Below are 19,235 nucleotides of genomic sequence, written 5' to 3' on the forward strand. Positions count from 1 at the left end.
ATTCTTATCTGAATTCTTGCAAATCTGTGACACCGTTAAGACCAATAGAGTAGATCCTGAGGTCTACAGACTTATGCTTTTCCCTTTTGCTGTTAGAGACAGAGTTAGGATATGGTTGAATTCTCAACCTAAGGAAAGCCTAGGCTCTTGGGAAAATTTGGTCAACGCTTTTTTAGCCAGGTTCTTTCCACCTCAAAAGATGAGCAAGCTCAGGGTGGAAGTTCAAACTTTCAGGCAAAAGGAGGGTGAATCCCTCTATGAAACATGGGAAAGATATAAGCAACTGATTAAGAGATGTCCTCCTGACATGCTCTCATAATGGACTATCCTAGGTATCTTCTATGATGGTCTATCTGAGATGTCCAAGATGTCATTAGACCATTCTGCTGGTGGATCACTCCACTTGAAGAAAATGCCTACAGAGGCACAGAAAATCATTGAAATGGTTGCAAACAACCAGTTCATGTACACTTCTGAGAGAAACTCTGTGAACAATGGGGTAGCTCAGAAGAAGGGAGTCTTGGAAGTTGACACTCTGAATGCCATATTGGTTCAGAACAAGATCTTGACCCAACAGGTCAATATGATCTCTCGACATTTGACTAGAATGCAAGTTGCAGCTAGCAGCACTCAAGAAACCTCCTATGATGGAGATGTCTATGATCTAGATCAACCCATGATGGAAGAGGTGAATTACATGGGAGAACCCTATGGAAACACCTACAACTCCTTATGAAAAAATCATCATATCCTCTCACGGAGAGATCAACAGAAGCCTCAGCAAGGCTTCAACAATAATCAAGGTGGAAGAATCCAGAATAGGTTCAACAACAGACCACTATTCTCATCTTCTCAGCAACAGATAGAGACTTCTAAGCAGAGCTTTTCTGACTTAGCAACCATAGTCTCTGAACTCTCTAAAACCACTCATAGTTTCATAACAGAAACTAGGTCCTCCATCAGAAATCTGGAGGTACAAGTTGGTCAGTTGAGTAAGAGAATCCCTGATACCCCTCCTAACACCCTTCCTAGTAACACTGAAGTGAACCCAAGAGAAGAGTGCAAGGCCATCACTGTAGAAGTTGAGGCCGAATCTGAAGGAGATGATTTGGCATTGAACGCCAGTAAGGAACTCCCTATTGGGCGTTCAATTCCCACAAAAGCACCATCACTGGCGTTGAATGCCAGTAAGGAAGACCTTAGTGGGTGTTCAAAGCCCACAGAAGCACTATCACTGGTGTTGAACGTCAGTAAAGGGATACAAGTTGGGTGTTTAACGCCCAAAGAGACACAAGTCCTGGTGTTGAATGCCACAATTGGAGTAGTTGGCGACCCTAGCCCACTGAGAACTTTCCTATTGAAGAACTGATAGAACCCAAGGTTCATGAGGAGCCCATTGAAGTTCCCTTGAATGCTTGGTTGAAGATCATAGAATCTGAAGAGTACTCCTCCTCTGATGAGGAAGAGGAAACTAGGGAAGAGCAAGTTTCTCGGTACCTAGGACTTCTCATGAAGTTGAATGCCAAGTTGTTTGGCACAGAGACATTGGAGGAAGAACCTCTAGTGCTTACCAAGGAACTCAATGCCTTGGTTCAGCAGAAACTATCTCAGAAGCTGCCGGATCCCAGACGCTTCCTAATTCCCTGTACCATAGGCACTATTACCTTTGAAAAGGCTCTATGTGACCTAGGGTCAAGCATAAACCTTATGCCACTCTCTGTAATAGAGAGACTAGGAATATTTGAGATACAAGTTGCAAGAATCTCACTAGAGATGGCAGACAAGTCAATGAAAAAGGCATGTGGTCGTGTAGAGGATGTCTTAGTAAAGGTTGAGAACCTTTACATCCCTACAGATTTCATAATCTTGGATACTGGGGAGGAAGAGGATGAATCGATCATCCTTGGAAGACCCTTTCTAGCCACTGCCAATGCCATCAGTGATTTGGCAAAGGGAGAGCTGATTCTACAGTTATAGGAGGACCACATCTTGTTCAAGATGCCTAACCCTAACTCTCCCTCTGACAAAAGAGAGACAGTTATATAACACTTAGTATTCCAATCCTTTCTCTCAGTGTAGAGCTATACAGAACCCCCAAACACCAACTCTATGTTTGGTGTTGGACAGCCATTATCAAGCACTGAGAATAAAGGTACTAAGAAGAAAGTACCTAAAGGCTGGAGGGATAAGAAAATTCCCACTGAAGGCCTCTCACCTGGAATGAGAGTAGTCTTCACTGACAACCCAGTGATCCCACATACAGTGAACAAGATCCTGTCTCTAGAGCATGTGGAGCTCATCCATGAGAGCACAGGCAAGAGGTTCACTGTAAGAGGCAAAATTCTGAGCCCATATTCATTTTCGTAAGGAGCTAACCATCAATCGAGTGACGTTAAAGAAGCACTTGTTGGGAGGCAACCCATTAATAATTAATGTTTTCTTGTTTTTCTTTAAGTTTATTTAAGTTATGTCAATTTAATTTTCATATTTGTTTAAGTTTGTGATCATGTGCAGTAGTTAGAAAAGAAACAAAAATAGTCAGAATTGGAATCAGAACACCCTGGAGCAAGTACGTTGCTGGCATTGAATGCCAGACAAGGAGGCCAGAGTAGGCGTTCAATGCCCATGAGGAGCATGAAGCTGGTGTTGAACGCCAGCCAGAAGCATAAAACTGGCATTGAACGCCATCCAGGGGGCAGAGACTGGGCGTTCAATACCCCAACAGAGACATAGACCTGGCGTTGAACGCCAGGAAGGAGCACCCTAATGGGCATTCAATGCCCTATAAGGAGCACATAGCTGGCATTGAATGCCAGCCAGGAGCAGGAGCTACACCCACAAGGGGACAGGGAATTTGAATTACCTAGCCTCCCAAGACTATTGGGTCCCACAGAATCTCCACCTACCCCACCTTCTTCTCTCTCTTACTTTCACTCTTCCCCACATACTCTTTCCTATAATCCCTAACCCAATACCATCATAACCCAATCACATCCATATCTCTTCCCACCAACCCCCACCTACTTCAAATTCAAAATTTACCACCCAATTCCCACCCATTCATTCGAACCCTACCGTATCCCACCCTTATAAATACCCCTTCTTCCATCCCTTCATACACACACCATTCATACACTATAGCCCCACTTGGCCAAATCATTTCTCCCTCCATCTCCTCTATTCTCTTCTTCTTCTACTCTTTTCTTTCTTTGTGTTCTTATTTTACTCAAGGAGGAGCAAAGCTTTTAAGTTTGGTATTAGAAAAGCCTTGCTTTTTGCTTTCCGTTGACACTTATGGCACCCAAAGTTGGAGAATCCTCTAGAAAGAAGAAAGGAAAAGCTGTTGCTTCCACCTCCAAATCTTGAAAGATGGAGAGATTCATCATCAAAGCTCATCAAGACCACTTCTTATGAAGTAATGGAAAAGAAAAAGGTGATTCCTGAAGTCCCCTTTAGGCTAAAAAAGAATGAGTACCCAAAGATCCGACGAGAAATCCAGAGGAGAGGTTAGGAAGTCCTAACCAATCCTGTTCCGGAAGTTGGAATCTTGATGGTGCAAGAATTCTATGCTAATTCATAGGTCACTAAAAACCATGACACTAGTGTGAACCCAAATCCCAAAAATTGGAGCACCATGGTCCGAGGGCTACCCTTAGATTTCAGCCAAGAGAGTGTAAGGTTGGCGCTCCATTTGCTAATGATGCAAGGAGACCCACATCCTTACACTAGGAAAGTCAATTTTGATCAAAGACTGGACGAAGTCCTTTCAAATATTTGTGTGGAAGGAGCTCAGTGGAAGAGGGATACTCAAGGCAAGCCTATCCAACTAAGAAGGCTTGACCTCAATCTCATAGCAAGAGGATGGTTAGAATTCATTCAACGCTCTATCATCCCCACTAGCAATCGGTCATAAGTGACCATTGACAGAGCCATCATGATTCATTGCATCATGATTGGGAATGAGGTGGAGGTACATGAGGTGATACCTCAAGAGTTGTACAAGAAAGCTGAAAAGCCTTCCACCTTAGCAAGGTTGGCATTTTCCCACCTTATCTGCCGTCTATACAATTCAGCTAGAATTGTCATAGAAGGAGACATCCCCATTGAGGAGGACAAGCCCATCACTAAAAGAAAGATGGAGTAAACCAGAGAGCATGTGGAGCAGTCTCAACAAGAAATCTCTGAGATACCTCAAGGGATGTATTCCCTCCCCAAGGCTATTAGGACCAATTACATACTTCTCTTGGAGAATTGAGCTCCAGCATGGATCAGTTGAGGATGGGATATCAAGAGCATTCCACCATCCTCTATAAAATAAGAGAAGATCAAAGGGTCATGAGGGAAGATCGAAGAATTATGAGGGAAGAACAACAGAGGCAGGGGTGTGACATAGAAGAAATCAAACACTGCATTGGATCCTCCAAAAGGAGTAGTAGCCACCATCACTACGGTGGATTCATTCCTTTAATCCTCTATTGCTTATGTTATTTTTTCTATTTTCCAAGTATTTTATCTTATTGTCTGTTTCTAGTGCATGATTATCTTTATGTCTTAAAGCTATAAAATATCCCATATATCTCTCACCTTGCTTAAAAGAAAATTTTAATTGAAAAAGAAAAGTAAGATGCATGAATTTTGAGTTATATATTAAGAATAGTTCAATTATTTGATGTGGTGGCATTGCTTTTTTTTTTAATGTATGAGTAAACAATGCATATTTGATGTTAGAGTTAAGAATGTTGGCTCTTGAAAGAATGATGATAAAAGAGAAGTATTATTGGTGATCTGAAAAATCATAAAATTGATTCTTGAAGTAAGAAAAAGCAGCAAAAAAAGAAATAAAAGAAAAAAATTATTATTGTGCGGAAAAAAAATACAGAGCAGCAAGCAGAAAAAGAAAAAGCCAATAGCTCTTTAAACCAAAAGACAAGAGCAAGGAGGGCTTAAAAGAAATATCTTAGCCTAAACAGTTCAAATGAGCTACTTCCCTAACTATATGCTTGTGGTGTGAAGGTGTCAAGTAAAAAGCTTGAGACTGAGCAGTTAAAGTCGTGATCCAAAGCAATGAGTGTGCTTAAGAACTCTGGACACCACTTTCTGGGGATTCTAGCAAAGCTGAATCACAATCCAAAAGGGTTCACCCAGTTAAGTGTCTGTGGCGTTTATATATCCGGTAGTAATACTGGAAAACAAAGCGCTTAGGGTCACGGCCAAGACTCTAAAGAAGCTGTTGACAAACCCCAATTTGACGGTTTGTTTTACATTGAATTTAGAGTATTTTGATAACCTTTTGTCACATTTAGCCTAGGAGTTAGCATGATTTTGTTATCTCTCCCATATTTGTGCTTAAGTGTAAAAACATGCTTTTTAAGCCTTATCTTGATGAATTCTAATTCTTCTTTGATTCCATAAAGATGCCTTGATGTTTTTGCTAGTAATTCCAGGATTGAAATAGGCTAGGCATGGATCAAAGGAAGCAAGGAAGGAAGCATACAAGTGGAGAGAAGCATAAAAAGTCAAAGAAGCAAAGTCAGCCATGCACGCGCACGCGCACAAGGCGCTCGCGCGCACATCGAAGAATTAGCCAGGGACGCGCACGCGTACCGTGCGCGCACGCGTCGATGAGGGCACATGACCTCACTAATGCAACACGTGCCTGGCGATTTGAGAGGGTTTCTGAACCCATTTTTGGCGCCAAATTGCTAAGGGAAAGGAATAAAAGGATGAAGGATTAAGGGGAAGGCATGAATCATCACCTTTTGACATATAATCACTTTTAGTTTAGAGTTTTAGAGAGAGAAGCTCTCTCTTCTCTCTAGAATTAGGATTAGGAATTAGGGTTAGATTAGGATCTCATAGTTTTCTAGGTTTAATTCAAGTCTCCTTCTACTTCTACCTTCAATTGATGATTGCTACTCTTTGGTTCTTCTCTCTATCCCTATTCTCTTGTTGTAATTTCTCTTATTTTGTTTCTAGGTTTTGTAATTGAGATACTCTTGTTCTTTTTATTTCCTTTTAATAATGCAATTTGAGGTAATTCATGATAATTGTGATTTCCTTGGTTGTTGTTGTTGATCCTTTGTATTCAATTGTAGTTAGAATTCATTCTTGTTGTGATTGACTATACTTTTCTTTGGTGCCTTCTAAGTGTTTGATGAAATGCTTGGTTGGATTTTAGTATAGATTTTGTTCCTCTTGGTCTAGGTAGAGTAATTAGTGACACTTGAGTTATCTAATTCCTTTGTTGATTGATAATTGGAGAGATTGCTAATTGGTACGGAGTGCACTAAAGCTAGTCTTTCCTTGGGAGTTGGCTAGGACTTGTGGCTCAAGTCAATTCATCCACTTGACTTTCCTTTAATTAGTGAGGGTTAACTAAGTGGTAGCAATGAACAATTCTCATCACCATTGAGAAGGATAACTAGGATAGGACTTCTAGTTCTCATATCTTGCCAAGAGCTTTTATAGTAGTTAGTTTATTTCTATTGCCATTTACTTTTCATGCCTCTCATCCAAAACCCCAAAATAACTCATAACCAATAACAAGACACTTTATTGTAATTCCTAGGGAGAATGACCCGAGGTCCAATACTTCGGTTTATAAATTTTAGGGGTTTGTACTAGTGACAAACAACTTTTTGTATGAAAGGATTAGTGATTGGTTTAGAAACTATACTTGCAACGAGAATTCATTTGTGAAATTCTAAACCGTCAAAAATCCGTTCGTCAAAATGGCGCCGTTGCCGGGGACTTGCAATGGTGTTATGTTATTGGTTATTGTACATATGTGAATAGTGTAAATAGTTTGTCTTTTGCTTGTTTACTAGATTTTGTTAGTTTTATTTTGTTTTTCCATAATGAATTCTCACTTTGGCTATGAGTTTGGCTCTAATTGTGTTGTAGGGAATGTGAACTCCAATGCTAACATGTACCAAGGATGGAACACTCCAAGATGGGAGGAGCCTCAAGGAATTGATCACTCCTATTGGCATCAACCTCCGGACACTTATAGGTATAATTCTCATCCTAATGCATGTCAATTCAATGGTTATGGTGACTCCTTTTATGACAATCAACCACCACCATATGCCTATGAATCTTATCCTCAACATGATGCTCAACCATACTCACAAGCCCCTTTCGACCAAGTACCTTTATGTGACCCTTATCCATCATATAACCAATCATCCATACCACATCCTTGTGATCATTATGAGCAAGAACCTTTAGAACCACCACAACCTTATCAAGATTACTACCATGAACCACCTCAACCCTCACCATCTCCATACCCTTACCAAGAAGAACCACCTTCCTACCATGAATCCTCTCTCCAAAATAATAAACCTTCCTATTCACCCCAAGCCCCAATAGACGATCCCCTCACTTTGTTACTCCAAGGACAAGAAGCCATGAAGCGGGATACACTTGAGTTTGTGACCAATTTGACCAAGATGGTGCACACTTTAGCCCACCAATGCTTGAATACTCAAGGTACTTCCGTGACCACATGTGAAAAGTCAAAAGAAGAGCAAAGCATGAAGGAGAAATTGGAAAATTCGGTGAAGAAGGAGGAGTCAAATTTTGTATTGGAGCAATTAGAAGAACCTATAATCATTGAAGAAAAGGAAGAAGTGGTTGAAGATTTAGGAGATGTTGAAAGTCCAAGGGAATGTAGCCTCATGGAGCACTCTTCCAAGGAGCTCGATATTGAAGTTGAAGAAGGTGCGCAACCTCTAAGGCATACCGTAGTTGGAGACTTGGAAGAGGTTTATCAAGAGATGGATTCAATCATGGATGAATTCCTCTCTACAATGGAATCCTCTCCCATTGGACATAGAGTTGAAAGTATAAAAGAGTGTGCACAACCTCCCATACCCTTGGTGAGCAATGAGAAAGAGAGCTACCAAGAGGAAAATGTTGGCATGGTGTATATCGAAATTGAAGAATATGAAGAGGTTGACCAAGAAATGGATTTATTCATCAATGAATTTCTATCCAAAATTGAACAACCTCCCATTAGGCAAGAAATCAAAGTTCTTGAAGACAACACCAAGCTATGTGATAAAAGGGGAAAGGTTGAAATCAAGGAAGCTCGCAAAGAGGTGGAAACAACTAAAGAAGAGCACAAGGAAGTAGACCTTGCATTGTCTAAGTGTGGGGAGGTCTCCCTTCCCGAGTCACCATCCAACACAACATTCAAGTGGGTAAAATTCTTATCCATAAGCTCTACTTTCTCGATTGAATATGGTTTGATTGAAACGGATGGACAACTTAGAGCTCTTTGTGGAATTAAAAGCAAGAATGAGTTGTGTAGTGGTTGCAAGTTAGGAATTAGGCTCATTAAGGTCAAAGCCTCAAGGTATAGGGATGATGTTGGGACAAGGATTACTTTATACGGATCTAGGAGGAAGCATTGGTGGAGTAAAGAGAATTCTATGTGTCAATCACCTTTATGTCAACCGCTCATCCGACAAAACCATGAAACTCAACTAACGGATGGGTGTGAAGACAAGATATGGGATCCCGGTTCGCTATGTGAAGACCAACTATGGGGACTCATATCTTGGGTAGAAATTTGCCCAAGCTTGATGAATATGGTTGGAAATTCTATCAACCAATTGAGACGCAAAGATCCTTGGAGATTCAAGGATGAGTACAAACATAAGCCACCATGACAATAAGCATCTCAAAATGTCCAACTTAAGGACTTAAACTAAAAGTGCTAGGTGGGAGACACCCCGCCATGGTAAACTCTTTCCACTCTTTTAAATTTACTTAATAAGTGATTTGAGTTACCATTGTAGGTAGATGTTTCATACAAATTTGTTTGTACAACTTAATTGTTAGCTTAGTCACATGCATGTTGTGTTTAGTAGTAGATGAATAATATCAAAAATTGCATTTTTGTGAATTGTATGATGGTTGAGTGAATAAGAGTTTTGAACACTAAGGGGAGCACCCAGCAAGTTTTTTTTCTGAAAAAAAAAAAAAAAAAAGAGAAGAAAAGGGCGTGGATGCGCGCGCACAACGTACGCGTACGCGTCCCGGTGCGGATACACCACGAGCCACACTCCCGAGAGTTGGGCCTCTCTTGGGCAAACATTGTGCCTTGAGCCCAACCTGACCCACGCGGACGCGCACTACGTGCGAGCGCGCCGACTATTCGAACATGGAAGTTCGCGCGGACGCGCACCTGCCGCGTCCGCGCCGATTTGCTGCTGCAATTAATTGAGCCAAACCCCAGAGAGTTAAGCCATTTCTAGGCTAGCTTTAGGCCCCAGGCCCAACCCGATCTGCGCGAGCGCATGCATTGCGCCAGCGCGCCATTTCCCTATTCCTCAATGTACGCGGACGCGCATTTACCGCGCGCGCGTCCTTGCGTGTTGCCACCAATCTGGGCCACGAACCCGAGAGTCGGGCGTGCCTCAAGCCCATTCTAAGCCTCAGGCGCAATCTCATGTACGCGTGCGCGCACCGTACGCGCACGCGCCCCTACCTAATATGCCACACCACGTTAGCGCGCACTGCACGCTCACGCATGAATCTCCCTTTCCCCCAATGCACGCGGACGCGTACATGCCGCGTGCGCGCAGGTCTGATGAGCGACTCCCAGGCCAGTCTCCAGAGAGTTAGGCCTGAGTTGGGCCAACTCTAAGCCCCTAGCCCAACTCCATGCACGCGTGCGCGCACGGTACGCGCACGCGTCCTTTCCTATTTCTGCTCATCCCCGCTTAAGCGCGTTGTACGCGCACGCGTAGGGTCCACATTCTCTCAATGGACGCGGACGCGCAAGGTGCGCGCGCGCGCCGATTCAAAAATAGGGATAACCCTAGCTCGCGAAGCACACTGCGCAGTCGCGCAACCCTTTCCCCCAACCCTTCTTCTTCTTCTTCTCTCCCCCAACTGTCGTCGCAGCAGCAGCGCCGGCCGCCGCCGCACGACCTACCTCCGTCACCGTCCTTGGCCATCAATTCTCTTCCCCTCTCACCACCACCCGTCCTCTCTCTCTCTCTCACTCCTCTCTTCCTCCTCCCGGCTAAACTTCCACCGCGCCACCATCTCCGCCGCCGCGCCATCATCACCGCCGGCAACTCGTCCTCAACCTCTCTCTCTCTCTCACCCACCCATTTCATCTCCGCCGCCACAGCAACTCTCGCCACCGCTCCTCTGCCATAACCACCACCGTTGACGGCGGTGTGAATTCTGATTCTGTGGCCCTGCTCCCGAATTCCCTTTCCATTCCTCGTTCCCTTCTGCCCCCAGGTTCCTACGCAGCTTACACCTTTCTGTTTTTCTATAAATCATCTGTTTCTGTTCGTTAGTCTATTGCATGTTAGTTAGTTAGGCTTAGAACTGTGTATGTTAGGTTAGATAGATATAATTGCTGTTAGGTAGCTAGGGCTGGATAGAGGATTCTAGGCCTGATAATTGCTCCGTATGTGCATATCTGCTGCTTGCTTCCTTGGGTACAGTATGTTGGTTTTGGGTTGATATTCCATGCAATATCTGTTTGCTGCTGGGCGTGATTGATGCTATTTTTTGTGCTAATTGTGCTATTTTGCTATCCGGGAACGTCCAATTTTAAGCCGGAATGCTGCCCGATTTTCAAGAAAATTAGTTTCATCTTGATCTTTATTTCAGTTTTGGGCAAATTTCCGTTTCCTTTTTGATTTCCCGGACGTGCATCGATCATCATGAACATAAACCACAACTTTTCTTTTCATTACGCATAAATATCATCATATCACTAACCTACTTTTCTAACTTACTAACTTCTTTAACCATTCCACCTCCACTCACCTTTAACCATCTTTAACAAATTCCTTCAACTATATGATGATATTATTGCCTTGTGAATATGAGTTGTTGATCTTAATGAAGCTTGCATTTTTTTTTGGTTTACTTGTTCACTTTTGCATACTCATTGCAACATCATGATTGTTCTTTGTCAGTTATGACCTGACCATTTTTTGTTACATGCTAAATGTTTTCTATATTCTATCACATTTTTCAGGATGTCGGATAAAGGCAAAGCCATAGCCACCGCCTCTAAGAAGAGAAAACACTCTACCCCCTCCATTCCTTCCATCTACAAGAACTATGCTAAGAATCCATTGCATGACGAGGATAAAGAGAATCAGCAGTTGCCTTCTACCAATCCAGGCAAATTCCCCAATCTCTACTGTGAGCTTCGGTTCTCTAGATATCGAACAACGAAGCTAAATATTGAGAAGAAGTTGCTCCTACCTAATGATGTGAGACGGCGCATTACCGGTCGGATCCTTGAGTTAGGTATTGACTTTGTTGACCGGGACTTGGGTGACATAAATATATCTTGGGTGAAGGAATTCTACTGCAACTTTTTCCGTCCAACCTTGGATTCAGTTCAGGTGCGGGGTAGAGAGATTATGGTCACCGAGACCGCCATTGAGGAGGCATTACATTGCTGACACATTCCGGATGACCTGTGTGCCCATCAGCAGGCTGAGATAGCCATCCATACCATGACTTTTGATTATGAGGCGCTTCGGTGCGTGATTGGGATACCGGACGCTTCATGGGTTATGGACGCAGGCAACACCAAGCCAAAGGGGATGTTATTCACTCATTTGACTAGGGAGGCCAGGACTTGGTAGATGATCTTCGCCCACTACGTCCTGCCTACCACCCACTTTTCTGAGATCCCCATGGAGATGCTTCTGCTGATCGGGTGTGTTATGGAGGGGAAGGATGTCTCCTTCCCTAGACTTATCCGACAGTGCATGTGGCGGGCGCATATTCGTGGCCTACTTCCATTTCCTACATTGGTCACGAGCATGGCGGCCTTAGCTGATGTCCCGTGGTCAGATGATGATGTGCAACCACCACCAGTTGATGCAGATGACAGGGAGGTTACTATCCCCTGGGGTGTTTGGGTGCACGAGAAGCCACCTGCTAGACGCCGCTCTCGGGCTAGAGCTGTCATAGGGACACCTTCACCACCAGCCCCTACAGCTGGCCCATCATCTTCTACGACCGCAGCTCCTTCACCATCTACAGGCCCTCCAGCAGCACCTGAGCCTACCTATCTCCTGGTCCAGCGTCTCTTCCGGTTCTTGGAGCGCGAGAGGCTTCATGTCAGACGCCGACTGGATCGGATGGATCAGGCACTCATCTCCCTTGGCGCTGAGTTACCTCCGCTTCCAGAATCCCCGACCTCTGATGAGCAGGATCATCAGGAGGAGGACGCGGAGGCACCGGTTCAGCAGGATGCCCCTGACACTACAGAGCCACCACAGACTCAGGAGGAGCCGGTCCCACAGCCACAGTCAGAGCCAGAGCCTATCGTTGTACCTCCCACTGATCCTCTGGTTTAGCATCGAGGACGATGCTTGATTTTAAGTGTGGGGAGGGCACCGGTAGCATTATCGGGGAACCGGTGAACTTTTCAGCCTAGTTATCCTATTTTGCACATCTTTGTATATATTGTGATGCCATTTCTAGTTTGCTTTGGGTACTTTTATTGCTTATTTTGGATTTTAGATATTTTGATGCTTTTGGATATTTTTAGATGTTTGGGATGATAGATTCCGTACTTTTAGTTGGATTCTTCTTTATCCATTTTGTTTATCTTTGTTTTTAGTTTGTAGTTGTGATTAGAAATCATACTTTGGATTGCAAATATTTAGTCACCCTTTTTGCATAATATATTGGTTCTAAGTGAAAAAGGAAAGGGTGAACTAAGAAAATTTTTGAACTTTTCAATCACAACAATGCTTAGTCAAACATTGAGATTTTTCAAGAAGTTTAAATATAGGGCATTAACCCAATTGATTGAAAGAGAATTTTTGAAACTTGCTTGAATTTCATACCTTGTGAAGCATGTATTGAATTGAGAACACAAGCTTGTGAGACTTGAGCCTATTGATGTGGTTACATTTTATAACCATTTATTTTCCATTCTTGTGTGAAATTGTTCTCTTTCCATGATTGTGATCATTGATTTGCTTGATTCTATATATCCGTTTATTTCTTGTGTTTGTGCATTTATATGATTGAGGTCATTATTTCATTAGCCACTTACCCAAATAGCCGACCTTTTACTCTCCGTTGTTAGCCAATTTTGAGCCTATGCTTAACCAACTTATTCTTATTCTAGCACATTACAAGCCTAAGGCGGAAAACCAATGAAAAGTCCTTGTTTGGATCTTTGATTGACCTAGGCTAGTGCGAGTGTTTTATTATTCAAAGTTGGTGAGGCTTGGGAACATTGGATGGGATAAAAAGGGGCAGTACACTTTTATGTTTAAAGATTTGGGCACATATTCATGTATTGATTAAATGTAGAGACCTTATGCATTGATGTTCTCGTATTTAGTTTGAAAGAAGAAAAAGAAAAAAAAAATAATATAAAGAAAAAAAATGATGAGGAAAAGAAAAGAAAAATGTATATAGAAAAAGAAAAAAAGAAAGAAAAGAGAAAAGCAATAAAGGGGACAAAATGCCCCAAAGTGAAGCTCAATAAGAGTCAATGCATAAGTGTTGTGAAATGAAAAGAAAATGCATGAGTATGTAAGAAAAAAAAAAGTGAAAAATGGGTAGTTAGAATAGCTCGCATTTGTATAGGTCATTAAATAGGTTAGGTGGGAAGGTCTATGCTAATCGAAGATTCAATTCCTAGTCCACTTGACCATAAATGATCCTACCTTGACCCTAACCCCATTACAACCTAAATAAAAGACCTCATGATGAATGTATACATGCATCGAATAAGTGTTGATTGTTAGAAGAAAATCAAATTTTGGAAAACATGATTAGAAGAGAATTGAGTGAATTAACCCTTAAACACTTGAGTGAATAGAGCGGATACACATCCGGTGAGGGTTCAAAAGTTCAATCACATGTGTTCACCCATATTATCTATATTCTTGCAAGTTTGAACTCCTTTTTGACAATTCAATACAATTGTGGTTTGGACTTAGTCCTTATTGCCTAGCTCTTGTGCTTACACATGCTCTCTTGGGAATTGATTTGTTTGAACTAAGCATTTCCAATTGCTTTAGATAATTGCATTTAGGTAGGACTCATATAGTTTAGTTGCATTCAATAAATGTCATAACCCTTAGTTCCTTCTTATTTTAGCATGAGGACATGCTAAGGCTTAAGTGTGGGGAGGTTGACAAACCCCAATTTGACGGTTTGTTTTGCATTGAATTTAGAGTATTTTGATAACCTTTTGTCACATTTAGCCTAGGAGTTAGCATGATTTTGTTATCTCTCCCATATTTGTGCTTAAGTGTAAAAACATGCTTTTTAAGCCTTATCTTGATGAATTCTAATTCTTCTTTGATTCCATAAAGATGCCTTAATGTGTTTGCTAGTAATTCCAGGATTGAAATAGGCTAGGCATGGATCAAAGGAAGCAAGGAAGGAAGCATACAAGTGGAGAGAAGCATAAAAAGTTAAAGAAGCAAAGTCAGCCATGCACGCGCACGCGCACAAGGCGCTCGCGCGCACATCGAAGAATTAGCCAGGGACGCGCACGCGTACCGTGCGCGCACGCGTCGATGAGGGCACATGACCTCACTAATGCAACACGTGCCTGGCGATTTGAGAGGGTTTCTGAACCCATTTTTGGCGCCAAATTGCTAAGGGAAAGGAATAAAATGATGAAGGATTAAGGGGAAGGCATGAATCATCACCTTTTGACATATAATCACTTTTAGTTTAGAGTTTTAGAGAGAGAAGCTCTCTCTTCTCTCTAGAATTAGGATTAGGAATTAGGGTTAGATTAGGATCTCATAGTTTTCTAGGTTTAATTCAAGTCTCCTTCTACTTCTACCTTCAATTGATGATTGCTACTCTTTGGTTCTTCTCTCTATCCCTATTCTCTTGTTATAATTTCTCTTATTTTGTTTCTAGGTTTTGTAATTGAGATACTCTTGTTCTCTTTATTTCCTTTTAATAATGCAATTTGAGGTAATTCATGATAATTGTGATTTCCTTGGTTGTTGTTGTTGATCCTTTGTATTCAATTGTAGTTAGAATTCATTCTTGTTGTGATTGACTATACTTTTCTTTTGTGCCTTCCAAGTGTTTGATGAAATGCTTGGTTGAATTTTAGTATAGATTTTGTTCCTCTTGGTCTAGGTAGAGTAATTAGTGACACTTGAGTTATCTAATTCCTTTGTTGATTGATAATTGGAGAGATTGCTAATTGGTACGGAGTGCACTAAAGCTAGTCTTTCCTTGGGAGTTGGCTAGGACTTGTGGCTCAAGTCAATTCATCCACTTGACTTTCCTTTAATTAGTGAGGGTTAACTAAGTGGTAGCAATGAACAATTCTCATCACCATTGAGAAGGATAACTAGGATAGGACTTCTAGTTCTCATATCTTGCCAAGAGCTTTTATAGTAGTTAGTTTATTTCTATTGCCATTTACTTTTCATGCCTCTCATCCAAAACCCCAAAATAACTCATAACCAATAACAAGACACTTTATTGTAATTCCTAGGGAGAACGACCCGAGGTCCAATACTTCGGTTTATAAATTTTAGGGGTTTGTACTAGTGACAAACAACTTTTTGTATGAAAGGATTAGTGATTGGTTTAGAAACTATACTTGCAACGAGAATTCATTTGTGAAATTCTAAACCGTCAAAAATCCATTCGTCAGCTGTGTTCAAGAATCAAAAGAACTTAACTAAGAGAATCAATAATATCATCTGGATTCTAAGTTCCTAAAGATGCCAATCAATCTGAGCATCAAAGAAAAGTGAGATTCCAAAACTATTCAGAAGCAAAAAGCTACGTGCCGCTCATCTAATTGAAACTGAGATTCAGTGAAAACTCTGAGATTTATTGTATCCTTCTCTTCCTTTTATCCTACTTTGTTTTTGGTTGCTTGGGAACAAGCAACAGTTTAAGTTTGCTGTTCTGATGAGTTGATATTTTATACGCTTTTTGCCATTATTTTCATATAGTTGTCATTATGTTTTGTTTCAGTTCTATTATATTTTCAAAGGTTTTAGTGAAAAATTCATATTTTTGGATTCTACTTTGAGTTTGTATGTTTTATGGTGATTTTAGGTATTTTTTAGCTGAAATTGAGGAGCTTGAGCAAAAGTCTGATTCAGGGATAGAGAAAGGACTACAGATGCTGTCAAGATCTGACCTCCATGCACTCGAATGAGCTTTTCTGGAGCTACAGAAGTCCAAATGGTGCAATCTCAACGGCTATGGAAAGTTAACATTCAGGCCTTTCCAGAAATATATAATAGTCTATAATTTGCCCTGTAAATGGAGGACCAAAACTGGCGTTCAATGCCAGTACTCCACCCTCTTCCTAGCGTTGGATGCCCAAAATGGAGCAGCTGGTGTCCAATGCCCAAAAAAGAGTCCCAAGCCAATGTTCAATGCCCCCAAGGGGTACTAGCTCGTGGATTTCACTCAAGCTCAGCCCAAACACTCACCAAGTGGGCCCGAAAAGTGGATTTTTGCACTGCAAGACTAGTTTATCTTATTTTCTGTAATTCTTAGTTAGTAGACTAGTATATATAGGAGAAGATCACCCTTGTTTAGGATCTTCTACCTGAGCTCTTGCCCACTCTACACGTTTTTTATTGTTCCTTGTACAGTATGAGTCACTAACCTCCTAAGGTTAAGGTTAGGAGCTCTGCTAATTCTTATGAATTAATATTACTATTCTACTTCAATCTATGCTTGATTCTATTCTAAGAAGTATCTTCGTTCATCAACCTTATGAATCAGATGACCCGTGACAATCATCCTCATTCTACATGGGTTCTTGCAAGTCCTTGACAGGATAGTATTGAACCACCAGCTTGATTATACATCTCTTAGATAGCTAATCCACGGCTTCGTTGGGGACTTCTCGAGACATCAGTTCAACCGAGGTGCGGGGCGATTAGGGCCTTTGTGGTATAGGTTAGAATAAAGGAGTAGCATTTTCTGATCTGGAAGATCCGACCTTGTTTGTGGCATTTTGAGTAGGATCACCAAGGGAATGGACTGCTAGAGCTTCACCCCCGTTCAGATTGGATGAGTACTGACCCGGCTTTAATCATATACAGCCTGCCATGGAAAGAATCAATCAAAAGTTGGAGTGGATTGTGAGAAAAGTTGATCCAAAAGAAAGAAACATCTCTGAAGCCTCAACCGTTCTCATACCATTGATTTCACACCTATCTAGTAACGTCTTATTTATTTATCTATTTTATGCATTTTCTCGTGACAACTATATTTTCTATCCGCTTGACTAAGATTTGTAAGGTATCCACTGCTTGCTCAAACCAACAATCTCCGTGGGATAGACCCTCACTCACCTGAGGTATTACTTAGACGACCCGATATACTTGCCGGTCTATCTGTGCAAAACGTGCGGAGTCAGTTTTGTGCACCATAAAGTTTGTAAAAAATGTAAATAGAGAGTAAAAACAAGTGGAAGCAACCACTACAAGAAAAATACCCATTCAGCCACACTTTTTTAAGCTACATTTGAAAAGCGTAGCCTATTCTATGAATAGGCTATGCTTTTCTCCGTGTTGCCTTTTTATATGAGAAAAGGATACACAATTGTGGCATCATTTAAAAAGTCTAGCCTTAGGTATTTTAGAAATCACTTATAAAGCGTAGCCGTAGGTTGATATCTATAGGTTCACTTTTTGTATCAAAGGAGACGCTTTTAGAAAGTAGCCTATTTATTAAGTTTTGGGTGCATTTTAAAAGTGATGCCTAATGTGTCTAGAGCAAAAAATTTGACACTTAGTGAATTTTTTTTCTCTTTTCCTTGAAAGCAAAGTCACACTTAGTAAAATTTTTGTCATTTCCCTCCACAAGCAAACTCATACACTAAGTAAAATTTTTATCCATTATTATTCCCTCCAAATTAAATCTCATTCACCTCCGTCCAAAGCACCTTCATCGTCCCCTTTCAGAAACCCTCACTGCACCGTCGCAAGGAAGAAACCCTACCTCGCTCCAAAGCTCACCATCGTCGCCCCCCACTCACTCTCTTCACTCTCGTCATTGACCCTTTCACTCTCGCTCTCGTCATTGACCCTCTCACTCTCGCCATTGACCGTCGTCGCCCCCACGCACCATTCACCCGCACTCACCACTCTCCACATTGCTGCACTACTGACCGTCGATGCGCTGCCCTCACCACCGTCATCACCCCAAATCAAAGAAAAGTGTTTGCCATCACCACTCACCACTCACGGCGTCACCACTCACCACTCCAGGAAGACTCTGCGCTCACTCATCTTCCCCACTCATCTTCATCGTCGCTTCTTTTCACTGCGCGGTCATATCACGAAGACTCTGCGCTCAACTAAAAGCTTTCTTCATTTGTGAGGTTATGGTTCTGATTTTAGGTTTCAATTTGGCGATTTTGGTACAATAATCTGTGACATCGTGAATTGATGAACATGCATGCTATTGTTGCAGCACAGGAGAACTCGTGAATTTAGGGGTTTTATTCCATTAACACAGATGAGTTTAGCCATGATTAGTTGCTGCGCAGGAATACCAAGATGAGTTGCTTATTATGTTTGTTGCTTATTATTAGTTTTCTTTTTCTTTCAATTCTACTAATTAATAGTTTCAAGTATTGTGTAGTTTCAATTCTTATTATTAGGTCTCAAGCTAAATTTGTTAGATTCTTGATGAACTCAAATAAAATAAATTATGGCTGTGAAAGTCCGATCCCTTAAATAATGTGTGAATCACCTGGCACTACAAGAAAAATTCCCAACAAGTTGATGCATGAGCCAGATATGCCATTTTTGAAACCAGTTTTTGCTCTGTAATGACAAACACAACAACTATGGTCTTGTTTATTTCTTGTATTTCAATTAGAATGTTGAAATTTGAGAGTAACCAAGTTGATGCATGAGCCAGATACGCCATTTTTGAGCTGAAATCGTATTTGGTTTGGGAGACATTTTAAGATGTTTATTTATTTTTCAGGTGACATTTGTATTGAACTGTATTTAGTTAATTAGATTCGAGTAATTTGTTTGGTGTTTTATTCACGGCATCTGAGGCCAATTCTGCATAGTTTTGATTCCATCCAAACTATATAAACACTTGAATAGTTTTGATTCCATCCAATACCCAATTCTGCATGCAAAATTATTGTCTTACTGTTAAAAGTTCCAATCTTTATGGATTAATTGAAATGAGTTTTGGTGCTGTTGCTATGTTAATTTTCATTTTTGCTTGATCCTAGC

General features: G+C 41.3%; 1 non-coding gene across 1 annotated transcript; it reads right to left on the reverse strand.

The window, feature by feature from the left end:
• Positions 1 to 205: 205 nt before the first annotated feature.
• LOC112725371 (small nucleolar RNA R71) lies at positions 206 to 309 on the reverse strand. The gene has a single exon (XR_003164484.1). It is a non-coding gene; the product is annotated as a small nucleolar RNA R71 (small nucleolar RNA).
• Between the last annotated feature and the right edge of the window lie 18,926 nt (positions 310 to 19,235).

The sequence above is a fragment of the Arachis hypogaea genome, chromosome 11 (genome assembly GCF_003086295.3).
Source record: "Arachis hypogaea cultivar Tifrunner chromosome 11, arahy.Tifrunner.gnm2.J5K5, whole genome shotgun sequence".
Classification (NCBI taxonomy): Eukaryota; Viridiplantae; Streptophyta; class Magnoliopsida; order Fabales; family Fabaceae; genus Arachis; species Arachis hypogaea.